This window comes from Aquarana catesbeiana, linkage group LG02 (genome assembly GCF_042186555.1).
Source record: "Aquarana catesbeiana isolate 2022-GZ linkage group LG02, ASM4218655v1, whole genome shotgun sequence".
NCBI lineage: Eukaryota > Metazoa > Chordata > Amphibia > Anura > Ranidae > Aquarana > Aquarana catesbeiana.
This window is the reverse complement of record NC_133325.1, coordinates 301,895,854-301,916,076: the sequence shown is the minus strand read 5'-3', so window position 1 is coordinate 301,916,076 and position 20,223 is coordinate 301,895,854. Positions and strand designations below refer to the sequence as shown.

Genomic DNA, 20,223 nt, shown 5'->3' with positions numbered 1-20,223 from the left:
CATGATTGGCCAGCTTTCTCCTTTTCTCCTCTGAGAGATGCAGGAGGGGGCTGAGATTCCTCTGATGATGTCAGTCTGGAGGGGAGAAGGAGTGAGCTGGCTGGTCATGTGATTGCAATCTCAGCTCTTAAATTAGGTATTTACAGCATTTATATTTATAAATCATTCATAGAGGGGGACACAGCAAAAGGAGGCAGTGCTGATGGTGTATACAGGTTAGTTTTATGAGAGCAGCAGGTGGGGGGGGGGGGGGGGGGGGCAGGGCCGGAATGGGAATAAAAACCAGCCCTGGAAATAATTTCATACCAGCCCCTTAGCATTATTATACCAGCCCAACAGCATAACGTAATTTTCCTGTTCATAAAAGGGAAACCCATGCATTTTAAAGCACATTTGAAGAGCGTATTATATATAAAGTCAGTTATGAAAGCACAAAGGACTAGGGATAGATAGATAGATAGATAGATAGATAGATAGATAGATAGATAGATAGATAGATAGATAGATAGATAGATAGATAGATCGATCAAGGGAGACACCTGGGACTTTAGGAATGTAGGGGTGACCAGAGACCACCTTCCGCAGAAAGAACACACTAAGGTAAGGGGGGGGGGTTTACTGATATAAGGGGGAAACCTTTATATCAGTGCCCCCTTACATTACTGTATTCACTCCCCCCTTACATCAGTGACCCCCCCTCCTCAGACTGGCCTGGCAGGGCTGTCACTGACCTCCTCTCAGGTGCACCGTGCTCCAGCTTGGTGGCTCTGGTTTTATCCTATAGTCTCCTCTCCACAGTCCACACAAATCTGACTTCTCCAATGACCCCAATCCCGGCGTCGCGCCCGCTCTTGACTCCTCTCCAGACTCCCCCTCAGAGACTGCAGATATGATATAAGACAAGAGATGGTCAGAGGTTGCGGACATGATGCAAGAGATAATCAGAGAATGTGGGCATGGTACAGGAGATATCAGATATCATTTCAGCCCTGCTGTGCCCATCATTGCAGCCCCGCTGTGCCCATCATTGCAGCCTCACTGTGCATCTCACCGTGCCCATCACTGCCGCCCCGCTGTGCCCATCAATGCCGCCCCGCTGTGCCCATCAATGCCGCCCCGCTGTGCCCATCAATGCCGCCCCGCTGTGCCCATCAATGCCGCCCCGCTGTGCCCATCAATGCCGCCCCGCTGTGCCCATCATTGCAGCCTCACTGTGCCCATCATTGCAGCCTCACTGTGCCCATCATTGCAGCCTCACTGTGCATCTCACCGTGCCCATCATTGCAGTCTTACCATGCCCATCACTGCCGCCTCATTGTTCCCGTCACTGCCGCCTCATTGTTCCCGTCACTGCCGCCTCTAGGTGCCCGTCATTGCCGCCTCAAGGTACGTGTCACAGCCTCAATGTGCCCCATTGCACCGTCATTGCAGCCTCATTGTGCATCTCCCACTGTATATCGGAGCTGACTCTGATGTTCGGTTGCGCTGTGACAAAAGTCCCGCCCTCCTCCTAGACCAGATCGTGTGATAGACGCAGTGTTCTGTCTATCACACGAGCTGGTCTAGGAGGAGGGCAGGACTTTTTTCACACCGCGTCTGAACATCAGAGTCAGCTCCGAGACACAGCAGCCTGGGAGGGAGAGAGGGGGAGCGCTGCCTGCAGCTATAGCTCAAATCGGCCCAAGGGAAAAGTCCCGGTATCCCAGTAGGCCAGTCCGGCCCGGGGGGGCAGCTCACACACAGACAGAGAGGGGAGGGGGAGGAGGAGACAGGAGCAGTGAGGAGAGTAGATAGCAAGCTGCTGACAGAAGCAGATAAACTGACCACAGTATCTGATACACTGTGGCTAGTTTACAGAGGGTTGGGGAGAAACTGGCAGAATCAGCCAGGTTTTTTAGGTGTTACAGGGGGGCCAAATGACACAGGACAGCCACTGTATCATATTTAACCACTTCAATAACCAAGCACCCTCACTTCCTTCGTGCCCAAGCCAATTTAAAGTGGGAGTCCGGCGACCAATCTTTTTTTTTTTTTAGGTCATTGTGACACTTTGCTAATCCCAAAATAATACTCACAGTTTGGGTGTAATATTTCCGCCTCTGTCTGTTTTCGTACTGAAGAATAACTTTAAAAATGTGATGCTGGCTGTTTCCATCTTGCTTGTGGGCATGTGAAGCCCACAAGCATTGATTTCCTGGATGCAATGAATGCTGTTCATTCACAGCTTGTTCACACGCATGATCATTGTTCCCGCACTGAATCTTGGGAAGCCTGACACTAAGCTCCCAGGAGACAGTGCGGCGCCGGGGAAAGGCAATAAACACGCCTACTCCCATGGGAGGAGAGACAGGAAGTGCCACAATAAAGTACAATATAAAGGTAATTACAGCGATAAAAAAAATTTTCGTGTGGCATTTGAACATCTATGCAATTAACTGAAGGGGGTAAGATTAAGTAAAAAATTTGAGTGGAACCCCGCTTTAAAGCTTTCAGCGCTATCGCACTTTGAATGACAATTGCACGGTCATGCTACACTGTACCCAAACAATTTTTTTTAGCATTTTGTTCCCACAAATAGAGATTTCTTTTGGTGGTATTTAATCACATCTGAGGTTTTTATTTTTTGCACAATAAAGAAAAAAAAAAAATTTGGAAAAAAAAAAAAAAAAAGGTTCTATTTGTTTCTGTTATAAAATTTTGTAAATAAAAAAGTTTTCTCCTTCTGACGGGCACTGATAAGGCGGCACCGATGCGGTGACACCGATGGGTACTTATAGGTGGCATGGATGGGCATCACTGATATGGAGACATCTGGCAGGCATTGGTAATGGGCACTGACTGGCACCATTATGTAAAAAATATGTAAATTGACGGCTATACAAGTAAGTAATAATACCTTCACCAACTTCTGTGTGTAAAGAGAGGGCACACCACACCACACCAGGTGTCAATCCAATCTCCTTACCAGAAATCAGTATAAAGCAGGCATGTATTAATGGATTAATCTCTCTGCAGTCTCTGGTCTAATATGATATATGATATGATATATGATATATGATATATGATATGATATGATATGATATGATATGATATGATACGGCTCAATCACAGGGCAGAACTTGCATCTGACACAGCACACATGCTCCCAAATGGCCAGGACATCAGCAATCAAAAGGGTCTCTCCCAATCGTGAGGATGACATAACTGTGGTTTCAGTAATGCAGCTGTCCACAGAAGATGGGTGGGACTAGTGTTTCACAGGAATGTAGTAAGTGTGGCGTGCACATGAGTCAGTACAAGCAGCCTTCGCTTTGCTGATATACACAAACACACACACACCCCTCACATTTTAGTCAATATTTTATTATCTTTTCATGTGCCAACACTGAAGAAATGACACTTTGCTACAATCTAAAGTAGTGAGTGTACAGCTTGTATAACAGTGTAAATTTACTGTCCCCTCAAAATAACTCAACACACAGCCATTAACCACTTGACAACTGGGCACTTAAACCCCCCCCCCCCCCCCCCCCCCCCGTGACCAGACCAATTTTCAGCTTTCAGCGCTCTCACACTTTGAATGACAATTACGCAGTCATGTAATACTGTACCCAAATGAATTTTTGTCCTTTTTTTCATACAAATAGAGCTTTTTGGCCACAATTTATACTGCTACATATCTTTGGTAAAAATAACCCAAAATTAGTGGATATTATTTGGTCTTTGTGAAAGTTAGAGAGTCTACAAGTTATCGTGCAAATCATAAAAAATTGATCACATCTGAAGTACTGACGGCCTCTCTCATTTCTCATTTCTTGCCACCCGAACAAGTCAGGAAAGTACAAATAACCCCCAAATGACCCCTTTTTTGAACGTAGACATTCTAAGGTATTTAGTAAGATGCATGGTGAGGTTTTTGATGTTGTCATTTTTTCCCACAATTCTTTGCAAAATGAAGATTTTTTTTTTTTTTTTTCCCCACAAAATTGTCATTGTAATAGGTTATTTCTCTCACATGGCATGTGTATACCACAAATGACACCCCAAAATACATTCTGCTACTCCTCCTGAGTTTTACGATACCACATGTGTGAGACTTTTTCACAGCCTGGCCACATAGAGAGGCCCAACATGCAGGGAGCGCCATCACGTGTTCTAGGAGCATAAATTACACATCTGACTTGTTGACTACCTATTACACTTTTGAAGGCCCTGGAGAACCAGGACAATGACATGTGACACTGACGTGGCACTGATGACAAATGGCACTGATACGTGGCACTGATGTGGCACTGATGACAGATGGCACTAATACATGGCACTGATGACAGATGGCACTAATACGTGACACTGATGACAGATGGCACTAATACGTGGCACTGACAGATGGCACTAATACGTGGCACTGATGACACGTGACACTGATGACAGATGGCACTAATATGTGGCACTGATGACAAATGGCACTAATATGTGGCACTGATGACACGTGGCACTAATGAAAGATGGCACTAATACGTGGCACTGATACGTGGCACTGATGACAGATGGCACTGATACGTGGCACTGATGACACTAATGACAGATGGCACTGATACGTGGCACTGATGACACTAATGACAGATGGCACTGATACGTGGCACTGATGACACTAATGACAGATGGCACTGATACGTGGCACTGATGACACTAATGACAGATGGCACTGATACGTGGCACTGATGACACTAATGACAGATGGCACTGATACGTGGCACTGATGACACTAATGACAGATGGCACTGATACGTGGCACTGATGACACTAATGACAGATGGCACTGATACGTGGCACTGATGACACTAATGACAGATGGCACTGATACGTGGCACTGATGACACTAATGACAGATGGCACTGATACGTGGCACTGATGACACTAATGACAGATGGCACTGATACGTGGCACTGATGACACTAATGACAGATGGCACTGATACGTGGCACTGATGACACGTGACACTGATGACAGATGGCACGTGACACTGACAGGTGGCACTGATGACAGATGGCACGTGACACTGACAGGTGGCACTGATGACAAATGGCACTATGTGGCACTGATGACAGATGGCATTTATACATGGCACTGGGGACAGATGGCACTGGGGACAGATGGCAGGGGCAGATGGCAGGACAGATGGCAGGACAGATGGCAGGACAGATGGCAGGACAGATGGCAGGACAGATAACAGTGGGGACACTTTTATTTTTATTTTTTTTTTTACACTTACCGCAGCAGCGGTTCGCTCTCCCTACTCACACGCTGTCTCTGTGTGAGGAGGGAGAGCCGGCGATGAGAGATGATCTCATATGTTTATATATGAGATCCTCTCTCATTGGTAGAGCGATCGCATTGTAAACGGCCGCTGTCATTGGCCGTTTACGGCGATCTGTGACTGGCCGTGTCCGAGGGACACGGCCAGCACAAAACTTCCGCGATGCGCGCCCGCGGGAGCGCGCAATGCGGAAGTAAACAGGAGGACGTCCAGGGACGCCCTCCCGGCAATTGGAGTCCGCGCTGTAGCCGTCTTTCGGCTATAGCGCGGGCGCCTAGTGGTTAATGTCTAAACCGCTGGCAACAAAAGTGAGTACACTCCTAAGCGAAAATGTCCAAATTGGGCCCAACGTGTCAATTTTTTGTATGGCCACCATTATTTTCCAGCACTGCCATAACCTTCTTAGGCATGGAGTTCACCAGAGCTTCACAGGTTGCCACTGGAGTCCTCTTCCACTCCTCCATGACGATATCACGGAGCTGGTGGATGTTAGAGACCTTGCGCTCCTCCACCTTCCGTTTGAGGATGTCCCACAGATGCTCAATAGTGTTTAGGTCTGGAGACATGCTTGGCTAGTCCATCACCTTTACCCTCAGCTTCTTTAGCAAGGCAGTGATCGTCTTGGAGGTGCGTTTGGGGTCGTTATGTTGGAATACTGCCATGAGGCCCAATCTTCAAAGGGAGGGGGTCATGCTCTGCTTCAGTATGTCGCAGTACATGTTGGCATTCATGGTTCCCTCAATGAACTGTAGCTCCCCAGTGCCAGCAGCACTCATGCAGCCACAGACCATGACACTCCCACCATCAGGGGACAGCAAATGTACACTGTTATACAAGCTGTACACTCACTATTTTAAGTTTTTAGCAAAGTGTCATTTCTTCAGTGTTGTCACATGAACAGATATAATAAAATAGTTACAAAAATGTGAGATACTGTATACACCGTGTGCACAATTAGGCAAGTGAGTATTTTGGCCAAATCATAATTTTTATGCACACTGTCCAACTCCAAGATGTACAAACTTGAATGCTTATTGGATTTATTGTGATTGTAAACCCAAAAAAATCCTGTAAGACTAAGGCATAATGAGCTAGTATGCATCGCATACTAGCTCATTATGAAATACTTACCACCTTAGATCGAAGCTGTTGCAGTAGCTCCAAACACCGCTGTGATCGGGGACATGTCTCCCGGAGTTATTTACGGGTTCGAGGGCTCCGGCGCGGTGATTGGCCAGGGCCACGATGACGTCCCTACCACGCAGGAAGCAGTTTCTTCAGTGCACATGCGTCAACTACGTCGGCGCAAGCGTATATGGTAAATATCTCCAAAACCGTGCAAGTTTAGGAGATATTTACAGTACCTACAGGTAAGCCTCATTATAGGCTTACCTGTAGGTACAAGTGGTGTAACAAGGTTTACAGCCACTTTAAGCATATATCAGGTGATGTGTATTTGTGTAATGAAGGATGATGTGACCTAAGGAGATCAACACCCTGTATCAGTGATGGCGAACTTTGGCACCCCCAGATGTTCTGAAACTACATTTCCCATGATGCTCAACTATACTGCAGAGTGCATAAGCACCATGGGAAATGTAGTTCCAAAACATCTGGGGGTGCCAGGATTCGCCATCACTGCCCTATATCAAGGTGTGCATAATTAAGCTGCTTCTTTTCCTCAGGCAAAATGGGCCAAAGAGATTTAACTTACTCTGAAAAAAGTCAAACATTTTAAAAAGTCTTTGAGAGGGATACAGCACTCTTAAAATTGCTAAGATATTGGGGCGTGATCACAGAACCATCAAAATGTTTTGTTGCAAATGGTCAACAGGGTTGCAAGGGAACGTGTTGAGAAAAAAAAAAAAAAACACGACATTTTCTGCCAAAGATTGAGAAGAATCAAACGTGAAGCTACCAGGAACCCATTATCCTCCAGTGCTGTCATACTCCAGAACTGCAACCCACCTGAAGTGCCCAGAAGTACAAGGTGTTCAGTGCTCAGAGATATGGCCAAGGAAAGGCAAGCTGAAAGCCGACCACCACTGAACAAGACACTTGAAAGTTGAAAAGTTGAAACGTCAAGACTGGGCCAAGAAATATCTCAAGACAGATTTTTCAAAGGTTTTATGGACTAATGAGATGAAAGTGACTCTTGATAGACCAGATGGATGGGCCTGTGGCTGGATCAGTAACGGGCACAGAGCTCCACTTCGACTCAGATGACTTTTCGGGTTTAAGATGGACTCAAAATCAACTCCCAACCCTACTGCCAGTTTTAATGGATACTTTCTTCAAGCAGTAGTACAGGAAAAAGTCTGCATCTTTCAAGATGACCATGATATTTATGCAGGACAATGCTCCATCGCATGCATCAAAGCACTCCACTGCATAGCTAGCCAGTAAAGGCCTTAAAGATGAAAGAATAATGACATGGCCCCTTCCTCATCTGACCTAAACCCTATTGAGAACTTGTGGGCCCTTCTTAAAAAACAGTAGATTCATGGTGAAGGAAAACAATACACCTCGCTGAACAGTGTCTGGGAGGCTGTGGTTGCTGCTGCATAAAAAGTTGATCGTCAACAGAACAAGAAAATTACAGACTCCATGAATGACTGTTTATGACTGTTTATGAATGAATGAGGCTTATGACTGTTTGAAAAGAAGGATGGCTATATTGGTCACTGATTTTTTTTTGGAAATGTCAGAAATGTTTATTTGTAAATTGAGTTGTTTGTTTTTCTCACTTTAACAGGTGAAAATAAACAAGTGAGATTTTTTTTTCCCCTCATTTAGGCTTCACATGCATTTGAAATGCAAACGGCCTGCAACAGCTCGTAAACGTGGTAAATCTCGTTTAGCCACGTTTCGTTTACAGGAGTTTTTTTAATGGGAGATTTTTTTTTTTTTTTTTTAAATAGTCAAAAACCTCATTTTAAAACGCTCCAAAATGTTGTTTACTATCTGTCAAGGTAAATTGTTCAAGGGAGGTTATAAAACGTCCCGTGTACATTAAGCCTTAAGCTGGATACACACTATGCAATTTTCTGTAGATGATTTCCTTTAGGATTTACCAAAACCATATAATATGAAGTCTAACCTTAAGAGTTTTAATTTGTATGCAATCAGGCAGGCCCTTGCACTACATGGTTTTGGTAAATCTAAAAGTAAATCTGACAACAAAAATTGTATAGTGTGTATGGGGTTTTAGTTGCAAAATTATTCTGCATACTATGGCCCCTTTCACACCAGCAGACCGATTGGATCCGTCTGTCTGTTCTTCAGACGGACCCGATCGGACCACCCATTGTTCTCTATGGGGCAGCGGATGTCAGCGGACATGTGTCCGCTGTCGCTCACTGTCATCCAATCCGATCAAAACAGACAGATGGGGATACGGTAGCGGACACGGACCTGTCATCCGCCTGCTCAGCAGGTATCAGTGGAGAGATCCCCCACTGAGCAAGTGGATCCGCTTGGACAGCTTCCACCCAATGTGAAAGAGGCCTAATAGTTACCCAACAATTGCGCACACACAGATATTCTCCTAAGAAAGCCAAAACCTCACTTTTACATTCTTAAATATTCAGGTTTCAGGCTTATTAACATTTTGGATTGATAGAGAGCACTGTAGTTGTTCAATAATGAAATTAGTCCTCAAAAATACAACTTGACTAAAAATTGTGCACACAGTGTATACACACACACACACATATATATATACGTAGTGACCACAAACAAGGAAACCTTTCACTTCTAAATCTCTTGTGGCTTTATTTATGACGGTACCTGAACAATGTGGTTCAATACAGGAAACTGTGGCAGTTAGAAATGAAGGCAACCAAAATGCATTTTTTTTTTTGCTTTGTGTAGGTTCACGAAGTCGCAACATAATTGTTTTCTTATCCAACATGTAGAAGTGTACAAATAGCCAAAAGTTAATACGTAACAATTTGAGCTAAAAGAGGAACAGGTATGCAACCCTAAAAACAAATCTCAATGCTTCGTAATTTAAAGCGGTTGTAAAGCCTCGTGTTTTTTCACCTTAATGCATCCCATGCATTAAGGTGAAAAAACCTTCTGGCAGTGACCGGCCCCCCAGCTCCCCCGTTTTACTTACCTGAGCCTGTAATTCCCTCGGCGGACCTTATTATAGAGGGCTGTACAATGTGTAACGCTAGTGTATAAAATACAGTAGCCCATGGCAACCAGGCTTCATCTTTTTCCATGTGACTACAGCAGAGTGATATCTGATTGCCTGTTAGGCTCGGTTCACACTGACTTTGCATTGCAACTTGCTTACGTCTTCAATTCGAATTTGATGTTTTGCAACTTTAATATGTGCCCCAGAGTGTGACACGTTATTGAAGCTACAAAATCCTCTGAAGTTACATCCAAAAACGCAAAGAAAAGACAAAGAAACCACTTACTTGCGACTTTTTAAATTTTAACATTGCAGTCTATAGCACTCATGTTCACAAGGAGGATGCAAAAAAGTAGTGCAGGAACTACTGTTACTGCAACTTGACTCGCAGCAATTAGGACTGCACCCATTGAAATGAATGCATTTTAACTTGTAACACAACCTGTGTCGCATAAGAAATCACAATCACCAGTGCAATTTGACATCTCAAAATTGGATGACTAGTCACACCCCATTGTCAGCAATGGAATTGTTCAAATCGCCAGAAATGAGGTCGCAGTGACTTTAAAAAGGGATCCTGCATGCTTTAGTGTGCGACTTGCATTGACATCTGTGTAAATTTAGTTACACAGATGTCAACAAGCTGCACATGAAATCGCACTAATCTAGTGCAATTTCAAAGCCGCACTGGTGTGAATCAGGGCTAATGGCTACTGCAATTATTACCTACTGTATGGCCAATAAGTTAAAACAAAGTTCACTAGCTGAAGAATATGACTGAAAAAACAGAAGACGCAGGTTGTATTAGTCACAAATCACATGTTCCTGTACGCAATCGGACACAAAATCCTGGGATTCAATTAAAATAAATAGTTGACTCCAGACTGGCAGGGCTCCCCTGGTTACCAGAGGTAAATTCCAGCATTTATCAGACTGCGCCTACTCATTAGGGCTACTCTACAAGTGACCAGGGCAATTTATCGATCCACGTCTCTCATCCTCTCTCACTCCTATGCTTCCCCCATCGGAGAGCACCAGACTTTCATCATAGTAGGGATGATCCTCAAATTGCTGCCTTATCCAACAGGGGACCTTCCACTTCTCTAGTAATGAATCTAAAACTAGGAGAAGATGTTTTCAACTACCCAAGTTGGAAGTTTACCTTCATGTACTTTTGGTAGACTGTAAAAGGGTGAGGAAGCTGAACAAATTTGCTTGGATAGGACAACAATGTGGCATACTTGATCTCTGCTATTTGCCTCACTGATCGAGGTGGGGCTCTCACAGAAACTCCCATTCACACAGCACAGGGAAGGAGACCCCCCTTCACATGGATTGTGTTCCAATCAGAAAGGGACCATATCACAGATCTCCTGCTGATAAGAGCAGCGTGGACAAGGAGAGAGCATGCCCAGCTCTATGGGCAGCCGGGAGTTAACAGACCCCGCTATCCATTTAGGGTAAGATATCCCTCTCCCCCCCCCTTCTCCACAGGTTTGATAAACTCAACCATAACAAACAAAAAAAAGTGGTTGACACCTGTTGACAAAGACTGAAGTTACCTGGCTCATATCAAGTGATTCATGTTATTGTAATGCTCATCTCTGAAACTGACAGCTCCTGTAACTTCAGTAACCTCATTACATTACAGTACTGCTTGTTATAATTGTTACTACTAGTATACCTGTATTTTTATACTGCTGCTTCTCTAAATAAAGAATTTATAAACAAACAAAAAAAAAAAAAACAACACAAAAACATGCACCTACTGGATTGCTCTGTTGTACCCATTTTCCTGCTACCATAATAATCTAGGCGCATGGTCACCTCTATTCCTTGGACTAATTGTTCGATAAAGAAGATGACAGCTCTATAGGCTGAAACTCAAACGTTCCAAATACATTTATTGCCTCTAGCATCTCTGAACTTTATTTAAAAGCTTGTAGACGGACCAACCTGACAATATCTTCCTGTGTTTTTTTTGCACTTTGTGTGGGTTTAGGAGCAATGTGCAGTACAGGAGTTTCTTTGAGACAGGATCGAGTGCTTTTGGTCCCATAGACTTTAAGGCTGCTTTCACACTGAGGCACTTTGCAGGCACTAAAGTGCTAAAAATAGCGCCTGCAAAGCGCCCTGAAAGAGCCGCTAAATGCACTCGGCTTATACTCGAGTCAAGCACTTTTCTGCAGCAAAAAATGACATTTTCCAAACCGACTTTGGGGCCCCGTATTTAGGGGCCACTTAGTGCTAGGAACCCAAAATTTGGTGTGCAAACCCAGTGGAACTAGCACAACATATCCAAAGCTGGGGTTCCTAGCACCAAGTGGCCCCGAGCTACGGGGCCCCAAAGTCGGTTTGGAAAATGTCATTCTCTGCTGCAGAAAAGTGCTTGACATTTTCCGAACCGACTTTGGGGCCCGTATTTCAGGGCCACTTGGTTCTAGGAACCACAGCTTTGGATATGTTGTAGTGCTATTTCCACACCAAATCTGGGGTTCCTAGTACCAAGTGGCCCCCGAGATACGGGGCCCCAAATTCGGTCAATTGTGTCCATCTGCAGCAATGTCATTTCTGGACCCTTTGGGTCCAGAGACCCCAAATTGGGTCCAGGAACCCTTAACTACCGAGTTTGAAGTTCGGGGGACCTATGGTTGCAAATGGGCACAGTGAGGCATGCAAATGGGCACAGTGAGGCTGCAAATTGGCACTGTTGACCCTCTATTCCACTCACAGTAGCTGTGTATGTCTCACCCTAGGCTTATACTCGAGTTAATAAGTTTTCCCAGTTTTTTGTGGTAAAATTAGGTGCCTCGGCTTATATTCGGGTCGACTTATACTTGAGTATATATGGTAACCCACAATAAAGATAAAGCCCTATACAAATAGTGAAAAAAAACATCAAATAATGAACAGACAAACTGTATATAAAGTGTTAAGTGCTCCAAAAATATTGTTAGACATGTCCTTGACGACTCCCTGGAGGAGGGGCGAAAGGTTGCGCAATTTGCACATTACAAATAGTACTTCACTATCAGTTCCTTCTCTGTCTCCAGCATATGAGTACAATCGATCGACTTTGAATACCCATGGGAACAACATTTGTGAGAGGCCCCTGAGAAATCCATTTGTCCTATACCAGATCTTATAGATCACAGCGCTCTCAACCCAGACTGCCATTTAGAATATAGTTTATAATTATCTATTCATACTTTGAGGTCTTAGCACCTTTTGTGACAGCTGCTGCAGTGGTTTAATTGTATTTTAATTTCACCTTTATGTTTTGACACCAAATCATCAGAAATCTGCATGGTTTGCACCATATCCTGCAAGCGCTGTTTATATTCGTCATTCAATCCTAATCTGCGCCCTATCTCCTTGCTCCCCTTTTCTTCTAAACTCCTTGAACTCTTGGTCTACAACCGAGTGACCACCTCATTAAGAATAACCTTCAGGATCCCCCTTCAGTCTGGATTTCATCCTCAACACTTCACTGAAACTGTTCTTTTAAAACTCACAAATGACTAACAGCAATGGACACTATTCTGTACCATTCGGCTGCCTTTGATCCGGTTGATCACCCCCCCCTTAAAAAAAAAAAAAACACTTTACTCCATTGGTCTCTGTGACTGGCTCTCATCCTACCTATCCCACCGCACCATCATAGTCACTATCAATATTACTTCCTCTACTCTTCCTTCCTCTGTCGGGGTCCCCCAGGGTCCTGTTCTTGGACCTCTACTATTTTCAATCTACACCTCCTTCCCTAGGCCAGCTGATAGCCTCTCATGGCTTTCAATATCATTTCTATGCTGACGACACTCAAATCTATCTATCCATCTCTTTACCCCTCAGCTCACTCCAGCAGTCACCTCACATATTATTAACTTACTAACAGACATATCTGTCTGGATCTCAGACCACTTCTTCAAACTCAACTTGTCCAAAACCGAGCTCATAATGTTACCTCCCCCACGTGTCTCTTCCCCTGACTTCTCTGTCAAGAGTGCTGACACACTCATCCACCCAACCCCGCATGCCAGGGTCCTAGGTGTTGTCCTGGTCTCTGAACTCTTTCAGCCCCACATCCAATCACTTTCCAAGGCTTGCTGCCTCAACCTCCACATCTCTAAAATACGTCCCTTCCTAACCACTGAAACCACAAAGCTCCCAATTCACCCCCTGGTTATCTCTCACCTTGGACTACTGCAACTCCCTCCTCATTGACTCACCTTTAAATAGGCTATCCCCCTTCAGTCCATCATGAAAGCTGCTGCCAGAATCATCCACTGTACAAACTGCTCAGCGTCTGCTACTCCTCTCTGCCAATCCGTCCATTGGCTTCCACTCACCCAACAAATTAAATTTAAAATATTAACAATAACTTACAAAGCCATCCACAACTCAGCCCCCAGCTACATCAGTAGCCTAGTCTCAAAATACCAACCTAATCATCCTCTTCGTTCCTCCCAATACCTCCTGCTCTCGAGCGCCCTCATCACCTCTTCCCATATTCACCTCCAGGACTTCCCCCGAGCCTCTCCCATCCTTTGGAATTCCCTACCCTAACCTGTCCAACTACCTTAAGCCTATTCTGCCCTCACCTACCAACTGTACTTTTATTTTCTTCATCAGCTCACTTGACCCTCCCTTTTAGATTGTAAGCTCTAACGAGCAGGGCCCTCAGATTGCTTCTGTATTTAATTGTAACTGTACTGCACACATTAGCACCAACAGTTTGTGCAGAACTTTACAACGTTAGGGCAGACCCCAACATTGTAAAGTGCTGCACAAACTGTTGGTGCTAAGACTGTATAATAATAATAATAATAATAAGTGTTTTGTAGCTTCAAGTTTTGAGCTACAAAACACTAAGGTCGGCCATAGACAGTTTAAATCTCTGTCAGTTCAGAAGGGACCGACCAAGATTCAAACCAATTATGAGTAGCCTGAATTTACCCAAGTTGATCAATCGACTTGGGTACAACCAGCACGTTGGATTTTACATGCTGTTAACATAACCGCTAGCAGTAATCACTGTGTTCTCCTGGCGAGGATGGCTTTCCCCACCGGGAGAACACAATTGCTCCATGGGAGGTGTCCCCCCCGCCCCCCATCATTGACTGTGTTGATGTGGGAAACAAGCGATTTTCTTTCCTACAACCTGCAGATGCAGGAAAGAAAATTGCTCAGTCTATGACTGGCTTAAAAGAGAAGTTCCGCCATCCCCCCAAGAAAAAAATTAAAAGTCAGCAGCTACACATACTGTAGCTAACTTTTAATATTAGTACACTTAACTGTCCTGGAATCCAGCAATGTCGACACCCCAGCCAATGTTTCCATCTGCTTTCGGGTGCTGTCACCACCATTCGTAGTAAGGGAACCCGGCAGTGAAGTCCTTCAGCTTCAGCGCCAATTCCCTACTGCGCATCCATGAAGCCCGCTGCGCTTTCTGAATGGCTTGGCGGGGGGGGGGGGGGGGTGCCAAACTAACGAGTGATCGCTCCGCAATCTCTCAGAAGCGGAGCTTCCACTTTTGGGTGGAACTTCGCTTTAAAGGTGTGAATGGGATCCGAAAATAGCATTCTGCATGACAGATGTGGAGAGAGTGCTTTTTGCTTGCAAAAGTGACATCCTGCCCAAATTTATAAATCGTACACTATTTTACCAAGACAATATTCACAAATGATATAGATTTGTGATATTTTGTTGCACACGACCTGTGTGGCACATGGCTATAATAGTACAATGCAAGACAAATAACAAAAAAAGTGTCCAAAGAAAAGCAACTGTATCAGTACGTTTATTTCATTTTCATAATATAGTCAAGATACTTTTACCAGCTTCTTAAATCCTAGATCCCACACTATAATAAAAGGCTTCTAAAATCTACATGAACGTTTTCAATGCAGTATCATTATTATGATGAAAGTATAAGCAACTTCTACGGTACGGCAACAAAACTACAGTGGTGTCACACTGAAGGGTTTGCTGACAATCCACATTTTACCTATTATAAAATGAACAATGGTGAAAAACTAGAACTGGACTGAAGAGAGAGACAGCAATAGCTTTACTCTACGCTTACACATGCAGCAAGGTTAACCCCTACATTAGAAAAAGACCCAAATAAATATATGGGCTGTTTACAATCTGCTATTTATTACATAAAGTTAATATGGAGGAGTCTTTTTTATACACAGTAGGAATACCCAGATCTGTCTGTGTCAATGGACACAGCAGAGGGACTCGGGTGCAAGCACGCCCGAGTACCCCCATGGGAAGCGGCTTCCCACGGGGGCACTGGACGGAGACAAGGGGCCCAAAGCACCGGCAGGGGACCTGAAAAGAGGAGTTTCCCGCCCGCTCTGTGTGATTTTATTGCACAGAGTAGGCAAGTATAGATGTGTTTGTTATTATAAAAAAAAAAAAAAATAAAGAATTTACCTTAAACCCTTTAAATGACCAGCTTTATCTGTGCCTCTTCACATAATATATGTTGTTAAGGGGACTCAATTTACCAATTATCCAATCATGACCGAAAAAAGCTTTTTTTTGCCATTCCCTGTGCGTTATTGAATATTTGTGTTCACTTCATAATTTAGCAAATCATGACAAACCTTCACTACAAAGATCCACAAATGAGAACTGCTTTATAGAGGCCTATGCATCATCATTTATAGCACCGGCCAATAAGAACACTTAAAATAGTTATGTGGAGGAGCAGAAATATTCATTGTTCTCAATCCTGGTCTGCAGTTACAGTGCAGATACAGGCACAATGCAGTACACAGAAACTAAAGCAGCTGTGCATAGTAATCAATCACCTATTAACTACTGCCTGGTGAGGTAAGCTTTGAACATGAAAGCTAGGTGCGGTCTGGTTACCATGCTCAGCTGCTCCAGATTCTGTCTGCTCCAGTCTTCGTAAATTCCTATTACGAGTTTAAAAAGAACATGGCCTACACCGACATGGACCCAAAACAACATCTCTCAAAACTGAACTCCAGGCAAGCAGCTAAATGCACGATAAAATACATATACAGGAGCTGTAATACCTGCAAAAGGATTTGTATTTCTGTTCATCTAATTCAGAGGTGTACACAGTGCAGCACTGGCAAGGAAAGAGACCAGATCCTTCTCTGCTGTAGTTAATTAGAACTAGGTCTCATCTCTTCCCCAGCTTGTGACTGGACAATGAAGGAGAAGCAGCAGACTGATGAGCTCATCTTTGTCACTCTGTTTCTCCTGCAATCAGCATGCTCCTTCTTAGCACATAAATAGTGCATCGTAGCTGACTGGCCCTTTATGCTGCTTTCCCCTTTCCTAGTCTGAGCTTTGTTGTACAAGGGACCGTTACAAACTGATAGGTCAAATTCAGGTACTAATACCTTTTGTATTTAAAACCTAAAGTTATTGAACACACAGATCTATTAAAATTGTATGTTTAACATGCAGACTAACTCTGCTGGTTTCGCCTAGGGAACGGTAAGGTGATATACGTACCTTATTTCATTCTCCCCGGCACCTGGCACTCTCCTTCACGGTCTCGCATTTCTTGAGGGAAAGTCCTCAGCATTGATGGTCCAGCATTGTATGGGGTGACGAAAGAGCTGCAACTGGTCAGACAGCGAAGGGAAGGGGCTTCAGAAGACCAGGCCCACAGCATGAGGGAAAGCCTGCAAAGGATGAGGAATAAGGCAAGTACATAACCTTATTCACCATCCCCTAGGCAAAACAAAGTATTTAACCTCAGCAATGAAGAGGGGGACACACTGCAAGGTTAAACCCAACGAGTTCATCTTTTATATTTAAAGGCAGTTCAGCGTTAAAGTATAAGGAAAGAGGGGATAGGGCCAGCACTTCACTGTGTAAACCTGGTAAAGAGTATAGTTCTCCTTTAATGAAGTATCCACATATACTTTAGTGCCAATACATCTTCTAGTGAGAACCCGACATTTATGAAGCTAAAACGTGAATAGGCTGTCTTCCCGTCTGTTCATACTTCCCCCAATGATTGCTAAAGAGAGAAGTGAATGTTTCGCATTCCTCACCAATAATGTTGACAAAGCAACCCTGAAATGACTACAGTTCGGTCAAAAAGGAGGAACAAATGTTGCACGCTGCAAGAACAGAAAAAGCAACATTACTATTAACAAACACTATAGTTATTGTGGTGAGCAGAATGTAAAGTGTAAGCAAAGTTTTACATCCAAATCATAGGGTCAGATATAATATATATATATACACATACATACATACACACACACACACACACATACATATACATATATATATATATATATATATATATATATATATATATATATATATATATATATATATATATATATACACACACACACACACACATAATCTTACAAAAGTTAGTACACCCCTGACATTTTTGTAAATATTTTATTATATATTTTCTTGTGACAACACTGAAGAAATGACACTTTGCTACAATGTAAAGTAGTGAGTGTACAGCTTGTATAACAGTGTAATGTAATGTGCTTTCCCCTCAAAATAACTCAACACACAGCCATTAATGTCTAAACGGCTGGCAACAAAAGTGAGTACACCCCTAAGTGAAAATGTCCAAATTGGGCCCAATTAGCCATTTTCCCTCCCCAGTGTCATGTGACTCGTTAGTGTTACAAGTTCTCAGGTGTGAATGGGGAGCATGTGTGTTAAATGTGGCGTTATCGCTCTCACTCTCCAATATTGGTCACTGGAAGTTCAACATGGCCCCTCATGGCAAAGAACTCTCAGAGGATCTGAAAAAAAGAATTGTTGCTTTACAAAAAGATGGCCTAGGCTATAAGAAGATTGCCAAGACCCTGAAACTGAGCTGCAGCACTGTGGCCAAGACCATACAGCAGTTTAACAGGACAGGTTCCACTCAGAACAGGCCCCACCATGGTCGACCAAAGAGGTTGAGTGCACGTGCTCAGCGTCATATCCAGAGGATGTCTTTGGGAAATAGACGTTTGAGTGCTGCCAGCATTGCTGCAGAGGTTGAAGGCGCTGGGGGGGTCAGCCTGTCAGTGCTCAGACCATACGCCGCACACTGCATCAAATTGGTCTACATGGCTGTCATCCCAGAAGGAAGCCTCTTCTAAAGATGATGCACAAGAAAGCCCACAAACAGTTTGCTGAAGACAAGCAGACTAAGGATGGATTACTGGAACCATGTCCTGTGGTCGGATGAGACCAAGATAAACTTATTTGGTTCAGATGGTGTCAAACGTGTGTGGCGGCAACCAGGTGAGGAGTACAAAGACAAGTGTGTCTTGTCTACAGTCAAGCATGGTGGTGGGAGTGTCATGGTCTGGGGCTGCATTAGTGCTGCCGAAACTGGAGAGCTACAGTTCATTGAGGGAACCATGAATGCCAACACATACTGTGACATACTGAAGCTGAGCACGATTCCCTCCCTTCGGAGACTGGGCCGCAGGGCAGTATTCCAACATAACGACCCCAAACACACCTCCAAGATGACCAATGCCTTGGTAAAGAAGCTGAGGGTAAAGATGATGGACTGGCCAAGCATGTCTCCAGACTTAAACCCTATTAAAGCGGAGTTCCACCCATATAAAAGTCAGTAGCTACAAAAAAATGTAGCTGCTGGCTTTCATTAATTGGACAGCGATGAGGGGGAACGAAGCCCCGCTCGTCTCCCCCTCCTCTCTGCGGCACTGGTATGGTCACTGTGGGCGCCCGGCTGTGGCTTCACAGCCGGGCGCGCACTGCGCATGCGCGAGCCGCGCTGCACACTGTGACTGGCCAGGCAATCATCTGGGACCTGTGACGTGTCCCAGATGATTGCGGAGAGGGAGGGGGGGAGAGATGAACTTGCTTAAAGCGCCACTAGAAGTGGGAGCTAGATCCCTCTAAAAAGAGGGTATCCACCCCCCCCCCAAAAAAAAATGACATGCCAAATGTGGCATGTCAGGGGGTCACCTGCACTTAAAGCGGAAGTTCCATTTTTGGGTGGAATTCCGCTTTAAGCATCTGTGGGGCATCCTCAAAGGTGGAGGAGCGCAAGGTCTCCAGCATTCACCAGCTCCGTGATGTCGTCATGGAGGAGTAGAAGAGAACTCCAGTGGCAACCTGTGAAGCTTTGGTGAACTCCATGCTCAAGAGGGTTAAGGCAGCAATGGAAAATAATGGTGGCCACACAAAATATTGACAGTTTGTGCCCAATTTGGACATTTTCAGGTAGGGGTGCAACGGATTGTCACCGATCCGTGATCCGAACGGTTCAACCTGTTCGGATTGGCACACCTCGGCCTTAGGAAAGGCCGCGGCTTCGGCCTAGCTCCGGAGCGGCGGCCATCTTGGTACACCCGGCGGCCGTTTACCACGTGACCGCTCCGTCAAATGATCATGATCATGATCATGCCATGACGCCGGTTCCTCTCTCCCCTCTGTGCACTGATCTGTACAGTGGAGGGGAGAGATCAGATGGCAGCAGTGCCAATACTCTGCAATGCCCTGACAATACTCTGAGAATACCCTGCCAATATATTATTACAGTGGAGGAGATTTTTTTTGTTGATCCGAAAATGATCCGAACCGTGACTCCTGATCCGAGGAACGATCCGAACCGTGAGTTTTTTTGATCCGTTGCACCCCTAGTTAGGGGTGTACTCACTTTTGTTGCCAGAGGTTTAAACATTAATGGCTGTGTGTTGAGTTATTTTGAGGGGACAGCAAATTTACACTGTTATACTTTACATTGTAACAAAGTGTCATTTCT

General features: G+C 44.4%; 1 protein-coding gene across 3 annotated transcripts in view; it reads right to left on the bottom strand.

The window, feature by feature from the left end:
* The window catches only part of CYFIP1 (cytoplasmic FMR1 interacting protein 1), a 210,402-nt gene that overhangs the window by 170,764 nt on the left and 19,415 nt on the right, over positions 1 to 20,223 (bottom strand). Inside the window, exon 2 of one of the 3 annotated variants that reach the window (XM_073614610.1) lies at positions 732 to 881. The exons of the other annotated variants lie outside the window; for them this stretch is intronic. The gene's annotated coding sequence lies outside the window, so the exon portion shown is untranslated. The remainder of the gene's footprint in view (positions 1 to 731; positions 882 to 20,223) is intronic. 3 annotated transcript variants of the gene reach the window in all.